General features: G+C 41.6%; 1 long non-coding RNA gene across 1 annotated transcript; it reads right to left on the bottom strand.

Moving 5' to 3' along the window:
* Positions 1-14,831: 14,831 nt before the first annotated feature.
* LOC144582836 (uncharacterized) lies at positions 14,832-18,225 on the bottom strand. The gene is made up of 3 exons (XR_013536283.1): positions 18,107-18,225; positions 15,737-15,820; positions 14,832-15,156 (listed from the first exon to the last, which is right to left on the bottom strand). It is a non-coding gene; the product is annotated as an uncharacterized LOC144582836 (long non-coding RNA).
* Between the last annotated feature and the right edge of the window lie 2,090 nt (positions 18,226-20,315).

A 20,315-nucleotide genomic window follows, 5' to 3' on the forward strand; every position in this document is an offset into this window, starting at 1 on the left:
CTAATAGTGGAAGTATATAAAAACAACGTCTCTGGACAGCAATTGTGCAGTACAGTCTGTTTGCTACAGCATATGCTTCTGTAATGAGAATGAGGGCATACGTGATTTGCAGAAAGTTAAGGACATCAGTAGAACCCAGAGGATGCATTGGTTCCTATGTAATTCTTCCAAGAAGGTTGTGTTTTAAATCACCAAGTATCAACAGCTGAACTCAATGCCCATGCCCTGGGCTGAGCAGAGGAAGCCCCAGTGGGGTGCAGTTCATGCTTCCTGTTCACCCACATTCTTTGGCTTGGGTTTCCCACTTGTTCTGCCATGAAAGTGCTTATCATCTGATAATTCACCACCTTTATGCATTTTGTCCTTGTCTCCATAACTCAGCATCTCATCTCCAATTCTTCTTTACATCCCTTTCCATCAAACAACTTTTAAAAGTCCAATCTGTAATGTAATTGTTACTCTATTTATTAGAAATCTAATTAATTTTTAAATAGCATTTTTATGATGCTTGTTATTTTTTGTTAGTGTTGTGGTTACAACATAAAATAAATTTTGAGTAATTTATTTTCCCCCTAAGTCATGTTATTTTTAGTGCACAGTTTTGCAGAACACAATATTTTTTAGCATTTTATATGACATATATATATAATATACATATATCAAATTATTGTAGTACACCTCTATATGATTATCAAAAGCCTAAAATAACTAACCAGCAATTTCACTTACAGCGATATACATATAGAAAAAAAATCAGGTACACACAAAAATTTATATACAAGTGTGTTCATTAAAGAGTAACTTATAAAACTGAGAAATCAGAAAAAATACAAATGCATAATATTTGATTGAATTCCCGATATTCCATCTAGAAAATGGCATCTATGAGCTATTAAAATTAATCTTTTCAAAGAGTGCTTAAAGCAATAAAATTTATCATAATACATCATTAAGAGCATAAAGAAGTCTATAAAAACAAAATGCCACAGAATATCATCTAAATTCTACAACATAAATTACTGAATTAGGTATTTCCTGTCTTAGATATGACAGATATATAAATACGTATAGCAAATTATAAATAATAGTAGATAAGACTGTGGGTAAACATTAATTACCTCCTTGCACTTTCGTACAATTTTCTAACTTTTCTATCATGAACATATTTACCTTGATAAATAAAAGAAAAATGAACATTATGTTTCAAATAAATAAAAATTTAATGGATGCTTTAAGAAACAGAAAGGTGGCAAGAAAAGTTGGAGGGAACGGGACAGAAGTGGAGAGAGGACTAGGGGAGAATGAGGCCACCTTAAGTTTGAATCCCAGGCCTATCTCCCAAGAGCCCCAGAGACTGGCAGAAGAAAATCCTCTGGGCTATGGAAACCCTCAGTTAATCCTCAGGCAAACCCTGTGCCTACTTTCCTGAGCCAGTAATGCCTGATTCTCCAACTGCTCTCTCTCTTGCCCCAGGCCATGGATGGTCTCTCTGACCCCCTAGATCTACTCACTCACCAGGTTCCTGTACCCTTGGGTCAAGCCCTTCAACCCCTTTAGACATATCTCAGCTCTGCTGCAGCCCAAGAACCAAGACTGCGTTATCTACCCCATTCCGCAGAAGCCAGGTGGTCCAGGGCAGGCCCTGTATAGTCACTGGAGGAGAGCCCCCAACTCCATTCCTGCTACTCACCCTGTCCTGCAGGAACAAGCATTTCTTTGTAATTTATAGAAGGAACTGATGACCCAGGCCCTAGTGGGGTGTTGTTACAACCCCCAGCAGTGGCACAGCAGCTGGCAAGAGCCAACAGACTTGAAGATGTCTTAAGGCTGGATGGATAGCTCAGTCATCATTCAGGTGAACCATCTCTACCTATGCCCACTTGGGAATATGATATTGGGATCAGACACACCCTGTTCCCACACCCATGCCTTGGCACTATAAAGCTCTTCCCACCTACCCAGGGCCAGGGCAAAAGAGGTAAATCAATGGAGACAAAGTCGATGGTGATTTTAATAAGAAATTAACTTGAGTTATAAAGAATAACATAATGGCTCATTTCCAACAGCAGGGTAGATTTGATTGTCCTGAAGGACCTCCCCAAGTGAAACTACTAAATGGTTGAATAAAATATTTTTTTAAATACATTAATGAGTTGGCACAAAAGTAAGAAATCTGCAAAGCCCTAAAACAAAGTGAAATAAGAAGTCTGGAAGGAAAATGAGTGCCAAAGTCTGCTGTCTCCCTGAAGGCTTCTGCTAACCTCTGGAGATGCTGCGATTCTTCTCTGATGGCTATCTGAGGTATAGGGGACAGGAAATCAAGGCCAATTATAGCCCAAGTTTGGCGATCTAATGTGAAATCCCTGCATAAGGTTGAGGCTCACAGAGGCCACACACTCTAAATGTGAGTAAGAAGTAAACCTGGATCACTACAAAGTCACAACAAAGAAACTTAACCAATGCACTCTGGCATTGGTTAGAGGGGAAAACATTGTAAACACAGGCCACTTCTTATATAACTATGAGATCAAAAATTATACTAGTTGTGAGATCCAAACAACCCCAGGCACTTCAGAAGCAAATAAAAATCCTCTCTGGTGAAACTCGACCCCAAAGAAGTCCCCAAAAATCCTCACAAATAAAGTCTCAAGGACAATAAGCAGCTTACAGCCCAAAATTACAAAACATAAAAACATACAGGGAAATAAAGTATCATTAGTAAAAGGCATTAGGGAAAAAAATTTCTCAGAAACCTTAGACATTGGAATTTTTCAATATAGAATATAACATACACATAAATAGGCATAGGAAAAGATTGAAAATAAACTAAATAGAAATAAAATACAATAATAAAATTTAAAAATTCACTAAACATGTTAACTAGCAGATTAAACACCCATCAAGAGAGAAATAGTAGACTAAAAGATCTGAAGAAATTATCTAGCTGCAGCCCATAGGACAGAAAGATAGAACTGTGGAAGAGAGGTTACAAAAAGGAAATACGTCAAGAAGGTCTAATACAATTATCATCAGAGTTCCAAAAGAAAACAACAAAGAGAATGAGAAAGTGGCAATACAGGAGGAGTTAATAGTTGAGAATTTTCCAGAACTGTTGAAAAACACCAATTCTCAGTTTGGGGAGAACCTATGAGTTCCAAGTGGAATAATTTTTTGTTTAATCTCTACACTAGGTACATTACAGTGAAATTGCAAAACATCAAAGAAAAAGAAGACCATGATTAAGATTACAACCAATCTCTCAAACACTACAATGAAAGATAGAAAACATGAAGATTATCTTCATATTGAAAGGAGTGTCGACATGAAATTCTATATCCAGAAACTTTTCTTTCAATAAATAGGATTTTAAAAGACATTTGGAAACAATAAGAACAAGTAATTTACTACTATAGGATGCCCATTAAAGGAAATGCTAAAGCTTATGCTTCACACAGAAGAGAAATGGTCGCAAATGAAAGATCTAAAATGCAAGGTAGAATGACGAGATAGATACTGTAAAAAAGTTGGCAACGTCTAAGCAATGACCATATAGAACAATAATTACAATGTCAAATAACACTGGAATTTTAAAAGTAGGCTAGAACTAGAATATTGAACGGCAGCTTATAAACTTGGAGGAAAATATTCAGAAAAAAATTGTTCTAAGGCAGATCTCATCTGCCCTCTGCCTCAAGGCTATATCCCTGGGATGCACTTTATAATGAAGGTAACATTTCCTCTAAAAGACAGGAGCGCGCTTGAAGAGCTGCTTAGGAACTGGGGAATCAGCTTCCTCTATCCCTTTGACTCCTATCCATCCAATCTTACTTCTCTGTTATGTTTTTTTCCTGCCTTCCTATCTTAGCTAGAGGAAGGAAATTCTACTTTTGCAATTCTGCAAGGCACATGGCTTATCCCATCAAGACTTAATCTAAAGAAAGGGGAAAGGAGGGTTCTACTGTCAACAGTACTTGCTCTTCCCTCTCTGTTTTCCAACTGGGCTTCTTAGGCCATGTTAATTGTAGACTATATTTATGCCCTCCCAAGAGGCCATAAGAAGTAGCCAACATACTCTAATATCCCTCAAATATCTACCAATCCCCTAAAGTGTCATCCTCAGTAAGCACATGATAACAGGGGGAACACCGTTATTTAACCAGCTGCATTGCTACCTTTAACAAGGGCTTCCCTGCTGCAAACTGGGGGATTCTTCTGTGCCTCATTCCTCCTCAGCTCAGCAATGTCAATTGCAAGTACCAATTTCTGCCACTTTTAAGAGTGTTGGGCAGGGCATGGATACTCCACCCCTGGACACTCATCAGTAAGTTCTCCTCTCACTTTTGTCTCCTGGGGCTTCAAAGACAGACCTTGGGTTGGCCAGCAGCTGCTCCCAGCAGTGTTCCTGCTCACCTTGGCTCAGCTCATACAATTTCTCCAGGGAGCTCACACTAACAAAGGTAAGGAGTCTTGAAGTCATTGCTTACAAAATGGTACTAAGAGGCTTCTGCCTTGAGAAGCAAACCCTTTATTACGGATAGACCTGTAGATTGCATATTTTTATAATTTCCCAGAGAGTTCATTTTATGCTCTGCTAAGACCTAAATGAACTGGTACAAATGCTTGAACTTCCTTCTGCCTCTGGCGAGGTGAGGTCTGCAGGGCTGGAAAATGTGCATGTGGGTCTGAGAATGAGCTCTGCTCTGGAAGGGGTGAGGGCCAAGCAGCACATTGGGGATGGAAAACAACTTCTTTCCACCCAGGGTCCTTATGATACTTTTGCTCCTAGGATGAAGGGTATTAATTCTCAATGGGGATCACTTTTGGGAAACTTTGAGCTGGGCAGCTGTGATTTGCCCAAGTTCTGTTCCTTGTAAGCTCCATTTAGGCATGACCTATTTCTGGCTCACTTATCTCAGTGCCCAGAATGCCCAGCCTAGAGTCTAGCACCAAATGGGTGTTCAGTAAATACTTGTTGGCTGGTTGGGTAACATGCTGCCAGCAGGCACAGCAGCTCCCTGTCTACCTCCACTGCTATGTTCTTCTGCCATCCACATGAATCAGATCTGCGTCTCTCTCAGTCCATTTTCTCTGAGATTAGAAGAGATGCCAACAACCAGTAAGCTCAGAGGACCTCAGGCAGCTGTAAAGGACAGAAACCCTTTGAGAGCCCAGAAGGGTGATTCCTTCTCCTGAAGAGAACTGTTCACAGATCAGAAAAAGTCAGGAGATGGGAGAGGAAGAGGAAGCACATTTCAGAAAGCAGAAGCAGAAAGTAGGAGGAAGTGCTAAGGCCCGAGATGTGGGCAGGCTAGAGCATCCCAGCTGAGGTCCTGGACTTCTTCCTGTGGCATGGAGGGGATTCTGGAACACTGGCAACAGGGGAGTGCCCTAACCAGATCTGTGTTTTACGAAGGTCATCATGGCAGCCACCATGGACAGATGTCACTGGAGCCCAGGGGGCTGCTGCAGTGTCCGGCTGAGATATGATGGGCTGAGGAGTGGGGTTGGAGAGAATAAATCATATCATGTGTTCCTCCCTAAATGGAAATAGAAAGCCCCAACACTCAAGGGATAGTCTTCCCTTGTAATGTATGGTCCAAGGTGGGAGACCAGCCTGTGTTTCATGGCTCTCGATAGCAACTCTTCTGCCTCGCGTTGAGACTGCCCCACAGTCCCCCTACGTCCTTCCAGGTTCCTTTCTTCCCAGGAGGCCAGCCTCTGCCCATGTGGTACCTTATCCCACACACTCTGTTCAGGTTGTTTGCTTCTTAAGAGTTCCTCCTGCTTAGAATGGTGAGAGTAGCACAGAATTCAGACTCACCTCTTTCTGAGCCTCCCAATCCGGTCTGTTCATCCTCTGCCCCTCACTCACTGTGTGACACCAGGTAGGTGTCTTCCCCTCTCTGAGCCTTGTTTTTCTCATCCACAAAGATGGAATAACAATAATCACCGTGCAGGACTATGAGGTAGAGTCATGCTTATTACAAAAAGCTCCTAGCATGTTGCTAGGCATAAAGTAGGTGCTTAGTGATGAGTCCCTGTAATTGGGGCTGTCCACAAATTTCTCATTTCCCAAGGCCCAGCTGCAGCCCACCTTCTCCAGGCAGCATTTCCTGACAACCCAACCCAAGTCATGGACTTGTCCCTCTCTTGGCTCTGACAATCGTTGCAATCTGTCCCATCAACCTAACACCTGATTTCTCACTCTCGGATTGGGCACTGATGTTTCTCCACGAGCTTTCCTTATCTCCCTACAGTGAACAAAAAATTCTCCAATACCAAGAAGCACCTCTTCCCCTTCTCCTGCCTCCCGCACAGTACAGGGATAGGCACATCATAGTTGCTCCAGTAGGTGGGCAGGATATGGTCTGTTCACTGAGGGCTACTATGACAGTTTGGCTTCTATGACAAAGGTAATAGGGAGCTAGTGAAGGCTCTGGAAGAGGGAGATGACAGAAGGGTTCATTTGGGTGAGCACTGAGCAGCGGCACACAATTTTTCCAGTTTGTTTCCTTCCTGCTGTCTCTGCAGAGGCCACTGGCAGAGTGATGAATGCACAGAAGCTGCGCATTATTAATCACCTTAAAAGCAAACATTCATCTTGGTGCAGAATTTTTACTTTTCTCCTCTAATAACGGATTAGAGCACCCAGATATTAATGGGCCAGATAATTTACATTTTGCTTAAGCAGAAAAAACAAACCATCAGACCCTTGTGGCAATGCCGCTTTCCGACACATTGAGAGACAGGCCAAATAAATTGCTGTAACTAAAACACTCACGTACGCACACTCACCCGCCAATACATGACAGTTTGCAAACATTTTGCAACAGGCTCAATATAATTTCTAAACACAATTACTCATTCCCTTCTGGATGATTTTCCTCTCCTCCTTGCCTTCCCAATTGCTCGGGGCCATTAAACCGCAAAGCCCTGGGTAGGTTCCCCTCTGCTCCTTCCCTTACACTCTGACCTCAGCCCTAAAGAAGTCAGTCCTTAAAGGAAACAACTCATCGAGTACCCAGTGCCACCAAGAAGCAAAATGGGCCGTGGACATTCACCCCTCTTTTCACCTCTTCTCCCACCTGGAATCCCAAAAAGGGAGAAGCATTACTGAAAAGAGAAGCCAGAGAAAGATCCTTTCATCTTGATCCTCTTCATGTGATCACCCAGCGAAAGCTGTCATAGTGGCTTGCCTGAGGCTCCAGCCAAAGAGTGAAATACTGCAGTAGGCCAAGCCATGGAGAGACAGGACAGCGACTGATTCCTGCACTGACAATGATTTAGTGCAGACTCTTGACCAATTCTTCAACCTTCTCTGGGCTGTGGGTTCCCCATTTCTACAATGAATGGTTTGGTTTTGATAACTCAAAACTCTTAACATTTTGTGATTTAACTCCTGGGCACCAACAGTCACACAGGGCAGGAGCATCGAGTATTAGAGCTGAGCAGTTAAAAGGCGCATGCATAATACTTAGTCCCCGGGTGAGCTAGCCACTGCACATGCTCAGTACTGGAGAGCACTACCCGCTGAGAATTCTTAGTCCACAGGTGGGCTACCCACTAAGCCTGTTCAGCCCCGAGGTGAGCTATCCACTGAGCATGCTCAGTTTCCCCGACCCCACAGTATACTACTCACCCTCCAGTGTACTACCCACTGGGCATGCTCTGTACAAAGGCAATCATGTTCCCTAAGGTACCAGAGCACATCCCCTCTCACTAAAGAAAAGTGACACTAAACGTGCTTATTACAGGGCAGTAGACTGTCTGCTGGTGAAAGCTTATCCTCTCTCCTTGAGCTCCCCAGAAATAGGATAGACACACAGTGGGCCCACAGCAACTAGTTGAATTAAAGTAATCTTAGCCACACTGTCTCTGTTCACCTGTTGAGTTCTGTAGACTCTGATTATGACATACACAGGCCTTAAGTGGTATACAACAAAACAAAGTTCCCAGCAAATAAATCTTCACCAGCCAACACTCCAAAACAGCATATATCCTCTTAATATGTTTTCAGACTCATCAAACCTGTAAGAATACAGAAGATTTGATGTACTATTCACCAATTTAACCTAATTGACATTTATAGATCTCTCCATCTAACAGCAAAAATCACTTTTTTTCAGGTAGCAAGGAATATTCACCAAGATAGGTCATGTACTTGGCCAAAAAACCATGTCTCAAAAATTTTTAAAAGATTGAAATCATACAAGTTATTTTATTATAATAGAATTAAATTAAAAAGTAATAACAGCCATCTAGAAAATCACCAACTATCAGGAAATTAAATAAAACACTTTTAAATAACTCACAGATCAATGAAGAAATCACAGGGGAAATTGGAAAATATTTCAAACTGAATGATAATGAAAGCAACACATATCAAAATCTGTAGGATACAGCCCAAGTGGAGATTAAAAGGAATGTGAGGTCTTTAAATGCCTAGATTAATAAAGAAAAAAAGGCACAAAATCAATGATCTAAGCATCCACTTCCAGATGCAAAATAAAAGAGCAAATAAAACTCAGTGTAAACAGGAAATGGAAAACAATAAGAAGAGAGAAAATCGATGATATAGAAATTAGACAGACAATAGCGAAAATCAGCAGAGTCACAGTTGTTTCTTCGAAAAGATTAATAAAATTGACAGCCCCTCCAAAGAAGACTAGCCAAGAAAAAAAGGAGCTCATCTATGAACCAGAAAATGGGCCCTCACCAGACACTGAATCTACTGGCACCTTGATCTTGGACTTTGCAGTTTCTAGAACTATGAGAAATTAAATTTCTGATGTTCATAAGCCAAAAAAGGGGGGAAAAAAAGGACAGAAAACACATATTACCAATATCAGCAATTACATGTGGCTTATCACTACAGAGTCTACATCTACTAAAAACAACTTTAGAGGTCAATAAATCGACAACTCGGATGAATCTGACAAACTCCTTGGAAAGGATAACTCACAAAAACTAAATACATGAAATTATAAATCTAAATAGTCCTATATCTGTTAAGTAATTTTAATTCATAGTCAAAAACTTTCCCACAAAGAAAATTCTGGGTCCATGTGGCTTTACCAATGAACTTCACCAAACATTTACGGAAGATATAATACAATGGTGTTAAACAAACTCTGAAAGTCAAAAAGAAGGAGATACTTTCCAACTAATTTAATGAAGCCAGAATAATGCTGACACTGAAAACCGACAAAGATGTTAGAAAAGATTGTTACAGACCAATATTTCTCATGATTAAAGAGATTTTTTAAAACCTTGTTAAACTACCAGCAAGTTAAACAATGGCATAGAGAAGTATCATATAACTCGACCAAGTTGTGTTTATCACAGTAATGCAAATTTGATGTAACACTTGGAAAATAAAACAGATGAAGTTGAAAATTTTTTGGAAAAAATCTGAAATTCACAAGATTAACAGAATAAGGGAGAAAAAGATCAATGTGATTCACAACATTGATTGAATAATGGAGAAAAATAATATAATTCAGACAAAACATTGGGCCAATTCAATACCCATTACAGGAAAAGAAACAACTATGAGTAGAATTTTCTTAATCTGATGAAGACAACTATTAAATATCCAGAACTACAAACATCCTACTTAACAGTGAAACACTGAATGCTTTTCTAAGATCAATAACAGTGTTAACATAATATCCCGAACATTGTACTAAGCTGTAGATGCTGTACTGGGACGAGAAAACCAAATAAAAGTCATAAACATTGGAAATTGAAAAGTAAAGCTATACTCACAGACAATGTGGCTTTATAAATGGAATACTCTATGGAAATCTTGAAAAATATATTAGAATAATTGAATAGTAAAGGATACAATGTCATATTAAAAATCAATTATTGTTCTACATACTAGCAACAAAAAAAAAACAGAAAATAAAAACTTTTTTTTTTTTGAGACAGGATCTTGCTCTGTCACCCAGGCTAAAGTGACTGCACTTAAAAGTGAGTGGGCACAAACGGGGCTCACTGCAGCCTTGACCCTCCAGGCTCAAGTGATCCTCCCACCTCAGTAGTTGGGACCACAGGTACATATTGCCATGCTGGGCTAATTTTATTTATTTTTATTTTTTGTAGAGATGGAGTCTTGCCATATTGCCCAGGCTGGACTCAAACTCCTGGGCTCAAGCAATCCTCCCGCCTTGGCCTCCCAAAATGCTAGGATTACAAGCACGAGAAATAAAAACTTCTTAAATTGCCATTTGCAATAGAATTAATAAACACAAATACCTAGATATGATTCTAATTACTAAGGTGCTGCAAAACCACTGTACTGAAAACTACAAAACAATTGCTGAGAGAAATTTAAAAGAATTTTAAAAATGGAAACATACATCATGTTTATAGAGTAAATAACTTGATATTGTTAAGATGTCATTTGCCATCAAAGTGATCTATCAGTCACATTCCCAAATTACAAGAGGAGTTTTTGAAAAAATTGACAAATTGGTTCTAAAATATATATGGAAATGCAAAGTACCTAGAGTAGCCAAAACAGAATTGAAAAAGAACAAAGTTGGAAGACTTAAACTAATTTCAACTATTTCTATAAAATAGCAGCAGTGAAGTCAGTATGGTTTTGGTATAAGAATAGGCGAACACAGAACACAAAGTCCAAAAAAAGACCCACACACAGACAATTAATTTTTAGCCAAGTTAATTCAATAGGGGAGAGGAAAGCCTTGTTACAAATGGCGTCAGAATAACCATGTAGTTCTATTTAAAAACAAAGAATCTCAACTCCTACCTCACTCCACATGCAAAAATTTATTAGAATGAGATCCTAAAGCTAAACATAGTGCTGGATCCAGAAACTTCCAGAGAAAACATAAAATAATATCTTGGAGACCATGTAGTTCTATTTAAAAACAAAGAATCTCAACTCCTACCTCACTCCACATGCAAAAATTTATTAGAATGAGATCCTAAAGCTAAACATAGTGCTGGATCCAGAAACTTCCAGAGAAAACATAAAATAATATCTCGGAGACCATGTAGTTCTATTTAAAAACAAAGAATCTCAACTCCTACCTCACTCCACATGCAAAAATTTATTAGAATGAGATCCTAAAGCTAAACATAGTGCTGGATCCAGAAACTTCCAGAGAAAACATAAAATAATATCTCGGAGACAAGATAGGCAAAGAATTCTTAGAACACAGAAGCCAGTAATCATAAAAGAAAAAATTAACAAATGGAGTTAACGAAAATTTAAATTTCTGCTCATTAAAATATGCCATTAATAAAATTAACAAGGAGACTGGCCACAAACTGAGAAAAATATCACAATATATGTAACCCTAACAAAGGACTCATATTCTGAGTATATAAGGAATTCCTGCTAATCAACAAAAACACAAGTAGCACAACTTTTAAAATGGGCAAAAGACTTGAAAAGACACTTTACAAAAGAAGATACATGAATGGCCACTAAGACATAAAAAATGCTCAATATCAATTTTCTTCAGGAAATGCAAATTAAAATCATAATGAGCTACCTTTCCTACTCACTATAATGTATTTTTTTTTTTGGAAAGTAGGGTATTTTTTTATTTTTTATTTTTGAGACAGAGTTTCACTCTTGTTGCCCAGGCTGGAGTGCAGTAGCGCGATCTCAGCTCACCGCAACCTCCGCCTCCCGGGTTCAAGCAATTCTCCTGCTTCAGCCTCCTGAGTAGCTGGGATTACAGTCATGCACCACCACGCCTGGCTAATTTTGTATTTTTAATAGAGACTGGGTTTCTCCATGTTGAACAGGCTGGTCTTGAACTCCTAACCTCAGGTGATCTACTGGTCTCAGCCTCCCAAAGGGCTGGGATTACAGGTGTGAGTCACCACACCCAGTGGCAAGTAGAGAATTAAAGATCAATGCTCATATAAGAGAGGAAAGAAGTAGGACTGGGCAGAAAGAAGCTGGACTTCAGTGCAGTCACAATCTAGTCTGTTCAGAGATGTCCCATTTTGTCCCCAAATGCCCAGGCTTCTTAGTCCTCCAGTGGATCCACGAGAATTATAGTGAGTCCACTTCTGCCTCCACTGCTTTATTTCTGGACCCATGTATCCTTTTTATTGTGGTACAAGATGGCATTCCATCCTTGTAGAGGACCACCTCGAAGCTGACACCTCCTCCATACCTTTGGTATGCCATACCAAAACTCTATTAGGCTGGAAGTTGGAATGTATTTTTTGAATGATGGAGAATGAGCACAAGGAATCTTTTTGGGGGAGAAGGAAATATTCTAAAAGTAGATTGTAGTGATGGTTGCACAACTTCATAAATGTACTAAAAATCATTGAACTATACCTTCACAATGGCTGAAATTTATATGTAAATTATTCCTCAATATGTTCATACATTGCTGCTGAAAGTATAAATCACATATCACAATTGAAAGATAAGAGCATGTAGTAAAATTGTAAAGAAAAGCTAGAGAATGATAAACATAAAATTCAGAACAGTAGTTACCTACAAGGGGGACAGAGGGAATGAGAAGTGATAACTGCAAAGAAGAAATGTTGAAGATATTGGTAACCTTTTTCCCTATGTTAGGTAGTGGTATAAAAGTATTCATTGATTCAATATTTCTTAGACCTTCTATCTAGTTTATATATATTATTTTGTTTCTACTCAACACATGAATCAAACAACTTATAGCAATAAAAATGATTATTTTTTTACATACTTTAAGTTCTGGGGCACATGTGCAGAAAGTGCAGGTTTGTTACATAGGTAGACACATGTCATGGTGGTTTGCTGCATCCATCCCCGCCATCATCTACATTAGGTATTTCTCCTTATGTTATCCCTCCCCAATGCCCCCACCCACCTGCTATCCCTCCCCTAGCCCCCCTGAACCCCAACAGGCCCTGGTGTGTGATGTTCCCCTCCCTGTGTCCATGTGTTCTCATTATTCAACACCCACTTATCAGTAAGAAAGTGCGGTGTTTGGTTTTCTGTTCTTGTGTTAGTTTGTTGAGAATGATGGGCTTCATCCATGTCCGTGCAAAGGACAGGAACTCATCCTTTTTATGGCTGCATAGTATTCCATGGTGTATATGTGCCACATTTTCTTTATCCAGTCTATCACTGATGAGCATTTGGGTTGTTTCCAAGTCTTTGCTGTTGTAAACAGCACCGCATTAAACATACGTGTGCATGTGTCTTTATAATAGAATGATTTACAATCCTTTGGGTATGTATCCAGTAATGGGATTGCTGGGTCAAACGTTATTTCTATTTCTAGATCCTTGAGGAATCACTACACTTTCTTCCACAATGGCTGAACTAATTTACACTCCCACCAACAGTGTTAAAGCATTCCTATTTCTCCCCATCCTCTCCAGCATCTGTTGTCTCCAGATTTTTTTAATGATTGCCATTCTAACTGGCATGAGATGGTATCTCAATGTGGTTTTGATTTGCATTTCTCTAATGACAGGTAAAAACAATTTAAAATAAAATAAATTGGTTGGACATAGTGGCTCAAGCCTGTAATCCCAGTACTTTGGGAGGTTGAGGCAGGCAGATTGCTTGAAATTAGGATTTCAAGACCAGCCTGGCCAACCTAGTGAAAGCTCATCTCTACCAAAATTTAAAACTTAGTCGGGCATGGTGGAGGGCACCTGTAATCCCAGCTACTCAGCAGGCTGAGGCAGGAGAACCCAGGAGGCGGAGGTTGAAGTGAGCCGAGATCACACCACTGCACTCTAGCCTGGGTAACAAAGTGAGACTCCGTCTCAAAAAATAATAATAAATTTAATTTAATCAGTTATAAAAGAGATCAAGCACTGGGTGAGGTGGCTCACACCTGAAATCCCAGCACTTTGGGAAACCGAGGTGGGTGGATCACGAAATCGGGAGTTCAAGACCAGCCTGACAAACATGGTGAAACCCCATGGTTTCTACTAAAAATACAAAAATTAGCCAGGTGTGGTGGCACATGCCTGTAATTCCAGCTACTCAGGAGGCTGAGGCAGGAGAATTGTTTGTACATGGGAGGCGGAGGTTGCCATGAGCTGAGATCACACCAATGCACTCCAGCCTAGGCGACAGAGCGAGACTCCATCTTAAAAAAAAAAAAAAAAAAGAGAGAGAGAGAGAGACAGAGAAAGGAAGAGATCAGTGATAGACCTGATTAAAAAAAATATGTATTATAATAACAAAGTGACCGGTGGACAGTTGGTGAGGTAAGACTCACCCTCATCTAAGAAACAGGGTAATAACACAGAGGCAGAATTAGAACAGTCCCCAGAGCTGAAAACCAACAAGGGGCCACTTAGACTTACAGGCAGAATTGATGATAACAGGGGAATGGACAGTGAGAAGGAGGAGAATACTGGCCGGGTGCAGTGACTCAAGCCTGTAATCCCAGCACTTGGGAAGGCCAAGGTGGGCAGATCACTTAAGGTCAGGAGTTTGAGACCAGCCTGGCCAAATGGTGAAACCCATGTCTACTAAAAAATACAAAAATTAGCCAGGCATGGTGGCACATACCTGTAGTCCCAGCTATTTGGGAGGCTGAGGTGGGAGAATGTCTTAAACCTGGGAGGCGGAGGTTGCAGTGAGCTGAGATCACGCCACTGCACTCCAGCCTGGACAACAGAGCAAGACCCTGTCTCAAAACAAAAAGAAAAAGGAGAATACTGGGTTGACTGGAGGCTTCACCCTCTCCACTTTGGTTGACAAGAGAGCAAGAGAATCACAGGACTGATCCCCCCAGCCCCAGCCCAGTGCCATTTAGATACTAACACCTTAACACTTCAATAAAGATATGCACACACCTGCCTTCGAGTTCACTGCATGGCTTGTTCAGAGGAGGAAAGTGAGAAAGCTTAGGTACAGGAACCGGAAGGAGTGAGGATTGGTGGCAGCCCTTCAATCAGTGGCGGTAACCTCAGTGGGGGCTCCTGGCCACAGTATCTGCACACCTAGAGAAATAGTAAGTTCCAGGGCAGGCTAAGCTACCATCACAGATAGACGCACAATATGTTAATGGCTCAAACAACAGAAGTTCATTCCTACCTCAAATATCTAGTTCAGAGAAGGGGGTCCTCCTTTGTGTGGTATTTTCAGTCTCAGCCTCCTTTTATTTTCTGGCTTCTCTATTCTGAGGGCCTTGTTGTCATCTGCTTTCAATGAGAGAGAAAAAAAAAGGAGGCAGGAGGGACTTAGCTGCTTTTTTTAAAGTTTCAGCCCAGAAACCTTAGGGCAGACAAAGATGTCTTATAACAGGACACAACAAGAACAAACCATCGAAGAAAAACATTAACAAGCAAATTAATTGGACTGCATCAAAATGAAACATTTCTCCTTTTCAAAAAAAATCATTAACAAAATGCAAAGCCAAACCACAAAGAAAATATTTTTGTAATTCACATATCAAACAAAAGACTTGCATCCACAGTATGTAAAAACCTCTAGAATTCAGTAAGACTCCCCCCGCAAAATTTAGTGGCAAAAGATTTTTTTTTAATTGCATTTTAGGTTTTGGGGTACATGCGCAGAACATGCAAGACATTTGCGTAGGTACACACATGGCAATGTGTTTTGCTGCCTTCCTCCCCTTCACCCACATTTGGCATTTCTCTCCAGGCTATCCCTCCCCAGCTCCCCCCGCCACTGTCCCTCCCCTCTTCCCCCCAATAGACCCCAGTGTTTGGTACTCCCTTTCCCTGTGTCCATGTGTTCTCATTTTTCATCACCCACCTATGAGTGAGAATATGTGGTATTTCATTTTCTGTTCTTGTGTCAGTTTGCTGAGAATGATGTTCTCCAGATTCATCCATGTCCCTACAAAAGACACGAACTCATCATTTTTGATTGCTGCATAATATTCCATGGTGTATATGTGCCACATTTTCCCAATCCAGTCTATCATCGACGGGCATTTGGGTTGGTTCCAGGTCTTGGCTATTGTAAACAGTGCTGCAATGAACATTTGTGTGCATGTGTCCTTATAGTAGAACAATTTATAGTCCTTTGGATATATACCCAGTAATGGGATTGCTGGATCAATTGGAATTTCTATTTCTAAGGCCTTGAGGAATCACCACACTGTCTTCCACAATGGTTGAACTAGTTTACACTCCCACCAACAGTGTAAAAGTGTTCCTATTTCTCCACATCCTCTCCAGCATCTGTTGTCTCCGGATTTTTTAATGATCGCCATTCTAACTGGCGTGAGATGGTACCTCATTGTAGTTTTGATTTGCATCTCTCTAATGACCAGTGATTATGAGCATTTTTTCATATGTTTGTTGGCCTCATGTATGTCTTCTTTTGTAAAGTGTCTGTTCATATCCCTTGCCCATTTTTGAATGGGCTTGTTTGTTTTTTTTCCTATAAATCTGTTTGAGTTCTTTGTAAATTCTGGATATCAGCCCTTTGTCAGATGGGTAGACTGCAAAAATTTTTTCCCATTCTATTGGTTGCCGATTCACTCTAATGACTGTTTCTTTTGCCGTGCAGAAGCTGTGGAGTTTGGCAAAAGATTTTAAGACATTCACAAAAGGAGTTGTGCAAAAAAGGATGCTTGACATCATGAGTCATCAAGGAAATGCAAATTAAAACTACAAAGAGGTCAGGTGCGGAGGCTCAAGCCTGTCATCCCAGTTACTTGGGAGGCTGAGGCAGGAGAATCCCTTGAACCTGGGAGGCAGAGGTTGCAGTGAGCCGAGATCACGCCACTGCTCTTGAGCCTGGGCGATAGAGCAAGACTCAGTCATAAATAAATAAAACCACAAAGAGATGTCATGATATACTTACCAGACTCACTAAAATTAAAGGGACTGACATGATCAAGTGTTGGTAAGGGTGTGGGATAACGGGAGCTCTTAAATATTGCTGAATGTAGGATGGTACAACCACTGTGGACAGTGGTTTGGTACTTTCTTGTAGTTAAATATGCACTTTTATGACTCAGCAGTTCTACCTCTGGGTATATAACCAAGCAAATGGAAAGTAGAGGTTTATACAAAGACTGGATAGACGTGTACATAGCTTTTCTGCATAGGAGCCAAAAACCGCAGACCAACCAATGTCTATCACCGGGTGAGCAGATAAACAAACTGTAGTATATTCATACAATGGAAGACTAGTCAGCCCAAAAAGGAAAAACCACGGGATACATACAACATCATAAATGAATTTTAAAACACTGTGAAGCAAAAGTAGCCAGCCCAGACGACTTCATGTTGTATGATTTTATGTACAGGAAATCCTTGAATGTGCAAATCTAATCTGTGATAACACAGTGGATCAGGCAACCATCTGTGGGTGGGAGGAATTTACTACAAGGAGCAGGTGAAAGCCCTTTGTGGTCATGGAAATGTTCAGTACGTTGATTGTGCTAGTAGTGGTGGTAGACATCAAGCTGGTATTGGGGATGTACAAGTTGTACATTTTAAAAGGGTGCTTTTCATTGTATAAATTGCATGTTAATAACACTGATTTTTTTAAGGGAAGGAGAACATCTTAGCCTTGAAAGTGCACACATAACTTCTGCTCACATTACAGTGGTTAGAACAAACCATCATAAAGTCACTCCAACTTCAAGGGAGGCTGAGGCATGTAGTCTAGCTGTGTGGCCAGGAAGAAGAGGAAAATGGGTTTGGCAAAGAGCAGCAGCAGCTGCCACGCCCAACTGTCTGCTGCCCAGAGGGTTACTAGAGAGCCAGTCCAAGGCAGATATAGCGGGGCTGCCCCAAGGTTGATAGCAAGGCAGGCGATGAGGCTGGGACCCAGGGCTGAGCACAGAGAGAGAGGAGGAGGCTGCTGGAGGAGGAAGCATTCCCAAAAGCCATTTCCAGAAGAACAAAGCAAGAGAAAATGGTGTCCACAAAAGCATAGAACAGGAAAGCAGATGTTTGGAGACTGGGTTGGGAAGTCCTGCATTGCTGGAGCACAGAGAGGTTGGAACAAGTGGTGTGTGTTGGAGACTGGGCTCTACGATGAACTCTGCGATGAAGGGCGAAGCAGTGGGGACTGTACCTTGTAAACCCTCAGGACCCTGGGAGGTTTGGAGGGAAGCTCCAGCTCTGACAGCCCCTGCACAGTTTGCAGCACTTAGTGACTTACCTTCCCATTCAGTCCCAGCACTGGGGGGCGAGCAGTGGGTCACTGCCTGAGGTGCACACCCCAAGACTGGGGAGCTCCCTCCACCCGAAGAAGGTAGGAGAAGTTCCAAGCTGTGACTCAGGCTGCACTCCAGGAAACAGGCAGATGGAGGAGCCAACGTCACAGGCAGGAAGTAGTGTGTGGCTGGAGCCCACTCACAAACCCCACTCCCATCTGAATCACTTCACAGAAGAGACACCTGTTGCTCAGCAACGGCGGGAAGGTCCCGGCAGGCCCCAGCTCCTGGCTTCAGACTCCGGCCTGGTTAACCCTTCACTTCCCAAGTAGCGGGGGATCTGACTCCATCAACTAGATGTCAAAGGTGTAGACTTACCTGGATTTGGCTTCACCTGCCATTCAGCCTATTCCGAAAAGGAACACCTTCCAATGGAGGATACAGTGTCTACTGCATCCCACTCCTCACTGTCCCACTGAGGGAAGCAAGGCCCCAAAGGACCAAGGCCTTGCCCAAAGCCACACAGTTAACAAGTAGCAGAAGACAGACAGGAAGGCCTCCGGGCTTCTTCCTTAGGTATTAAAGATTTTTTTACTTACCAAGCGTGATAGAGGAAGTACTGAGGGCCCACAAAATATGTAGGGCCTGAAAAAAGAACAACTGGTTCCAAAATATGAAGAGCAAACGGCAAAATCACATTTAGTAAAATGTTTAATTAAAGATTATAAAAGAGTACAACAAGGTTGGGCGCGGTGGCTCACACCTACAATCCCAGCACTTTGGGAGGCCGAGGCAGGTGGATCTCTTCAGGTCAGGAGTTCAAGACCAGCCTGGCCAACATGGTGAAAACTCATCTCTACTAAATACAAAAAATTAGCTTGGCATGGTGGTACATGTCTGTAATCCCAGCTACTTGGGAGGCTGAGGCAGGAGACTCACTTGAACCTGGGAGGTGGAGATTGCAGTGAGCTGAGATCACACCACTGTACTCCACCCCGGGCCACAGAACAAGACTCTGTCTCAAAAATAAACAAACAAACAATAAACAGTACAACAAGTTGGCTTCGTGAGTGGTGACATATAGAATATGTAGAACATGTCCTTTTGTTTGAAAACCATTTCTAGATTTGCTTTCATCACCTTGAGGAATTCCTGAGGGTGCCTGAGAAACACTGGCCCAGGCTAACATATGTGATTTGTGACCAAATTATTTCAAAAGCAAAATTTCAATTAAACATCTTCAGTTTGTTTACAGAAAGAAAAAAAAATCCACATTTCATATGAGATATGTGCTACATATGATGGGAGAAGCTTCCAGAGGAAGGAGGTGAAAGCTCGATGGAGCCTTGAAATAAATGACTCTGCCTGTGCCTCCTTCCCAAGTCAGGGATTTGCAGCTAGAGCCACAGCCCCTACCTGAGGCTGTAGGTAGGGGGCAAAGAGGGCCCAGCTTGGGGGATGCCACTCCCTTCATGACCTCCGCACAATGGGGCAGGCTGAGAAAATGCCTGCCTCAGAGGGAAGGAAACGCCTCAGAAGATTTTTTCCCTCCTGAATAGGAAAGCTTCTCCGCTGCAGACAGATTCCGTAGCTACCTGAGCCGCAGCCCAGCAACAGCATCTTCCCAGGCATGCTGATCGTGAGCACGGCAGCTTTCCACACCCTGCCGAAATGACCGATCCTATTAGTGATAAGGTGCCAGGGAGAAGTTTTATTTCATGTTCCAAGCAGGTTATGCTGATGGAAACAAGATAAAGGTTTTGTGCTGTGTTCTTAGCTGTATCCTTAGGAGTCCTAGGGATTGCTTTCCACCAGTAAATGGTAATACATTATTTACTCTCTGGGGCAATAAGAAATGAACAGTCCTGTAGTCTCTCCTTGAGGGATTTACCCTAAGCCCAAGGACCACCTCAGTCCCAGGCAGACCATCTGCTATACGGACTTCTTGGCCTCCTGCCCTCTTCTCCCTGTCCCCCTGCAGCTGGTCCCCACCACTCACACTACATGGACACTCAGGACACCAACAAAGCTGGACTAGCCAAAGTATTTTTTTTTTAATTTTTGGAGATGAAGTCTCACTCAGTTACCTAGGCTTGAGTGCAGTGGTGCTATCTCAGCTCACTGCAACTTCCACCTCTCGGGTTGAAGCAATTCTCCCAAGAAGCTGGGACTACAGACACACACCACCATACCTGGCTAATTTTTTGTATTTTT

The sequence above is a fragment of the Callithrix jacchus genome, chromosome 5 (assembly GCF_049354715.1).
Source record: "Callithrix jacchus isolate 240 chromosome 5, calJac240_pri, whole genome shotgun sequence".
NCBI lineage: Eukaryota > Metazoa > Chordata > Mammalia > Primates > Cebidae > Callithrix > Callithrix jacchus.